Here is a 1,884-nt window from a genome sequence, read left to right on the forward strand (position 1 = left end):
CACTTCAAATTGCAAGGGAACACATGGTGTCCAGTTCAAGACATAAACAACAGTGCTCAAAGCTTCACCCCAAAAGGATTTTGCCAATCCAGACTGTGACAATAAGCACCTAACTTTTTCAACCAATGTTCTGTTCATCCTTTCAGCCAAGCCATTCAACTGAGGAGTCTTCGGAGGAGTTTTTTGATGTCTTATACCATGCTCTTTACAATAAGCATCAAATGGACCTGAGTACTCACCACCATTGTCAGTACGAATGCATTTCAACTTCTTCCCAGTTTCTCTTTCAACAGAAGCTTGAAATTGCTTGAACACATTCAAAACTTGATCTTTGGTCTTCAAAGTGTAAACCCATAATTTCCTAGAATGATCATCAATAAAGGTTACAAAATAGATAGACCCTCCAAGTGTTCTTGTCTTCATCAGCCCACATACATCAGAATGCACCAAGTTAAGTATCTCCGGCTTCCTTGAAGGTGGATGGCTCTTAAAAGAAACCCTGTTTTATTTTCCAGCAAAGCAATGGTTGCACTTTTGCAAAGCAACCTTGCAACCAGACAAAATATTCCTCTTGGATAACATATTCATGCCCTTCTCACTCATATGACATAATCTCTTATGCCATAAATCAGTTTCATCAACAAACTCAGCAGCATTAACAACATCTTTCACAATCTTTGCTTGAGTTAAATAAAGAGTAGAGTGTCGAGTACCTCTAGCAACAACCATGGAACCCTTGGTGAGCTTCCAACTATCACGAGAGAATGAGCTATCCAAGTCTTCATCACACAACTTACCGACAGAAAGTAAGTTCAACCGAATATCTGGAACATGCTTCACACGCTTCAAAGTCAACTTGGTACCGTTGGAGGTTTCCAAGCAAACCTGTCCAACACCGGTACATTTTGCAACACCTTGATGAGCCATTTTCACATCACCAAAATCACCAGGAGTATAAGACGTAAACAAATCCCTCCTAGATGTAACATGAATAGAAGCACCGCTATCAATCACCCAACTAGTGCTATTATCAACAAGGTTAACAGATTCAAACTCCTCAACAAGAAGAAAATCATCATGAGTTACATTAACCTTGTCTTCCTTACTACCATCATCTTTATTTGTGCTCTTGTCTTTACTTGCCTTGGCTTTCTCCTTCTTTAGCTGCCAACAAAATTTCTTCACATGTCCCTTTTGACCACAATAATGACACTCAATATTCTTATACTTTCCTCGAGACTTGCTTCTGCTTTGATCTCTACCTTTAGGACCTCGACTTTTGCTTCTCCCCCTAGACTCAGAAACAAGAACATCTGAATGTGTAGTCGATGTACCTTGTGACTTTTTTCTCATCTCTTCATTCAAAACACTGCTCTTGACAAGATCCATAGAGATTACACCATCAGGAGCAGAATTGGACAATGACATTCTGAGAATTTTCCACGAGTCTGGTAATGAGCCAAGAAGTAACAATCCTTGAATCTCTTCATCAAACTTGATACCCATGGAAGATAACTGATTCATAATTCCTTGGAAATTATTCAAGTGATCTGTCATTGATGTCCCATCTGTATACTTCAAAGCCAACAACTGCTTGATCAAAAACATCTTGTTATTCCCAGTTTTTCGAGCATACAACTGTTCAAGCTTAATCCAAAGAGTCCGAGCATGTGTCTCTCCAATAATATGGTTCAACACATTATCGTCAACCCACTACCTAATATATCCACAGACTTGTCTATGCAACAAAGTCCAATCATTATCAGATTTATCATTAGGCTTCTCTGTACCAAAAACTGGTTGATGAAAATTCTTGACATAAAGCAAATCTTCCATTTTTGACTTTCACAAATCATAATTAGGACCATTAAGAGTGATCATCCT

The sequence above is a fragment of the Arachis hypogaea genome, chromosome 15 (assembly GCF_003086295.3).
Source record: "Arachis hypogaea cultivar Tifrunner chromosome 15, arahy.Tifrunner.gnm2.J5K5, whole genome shotgun sequence".
Lineage (NCBI taxonomy): Eukaryota > Viridiplantae > Streptophyta > Magnoliopsida > Fabales > Fabaceae > Arachis > Arachis hypogaea.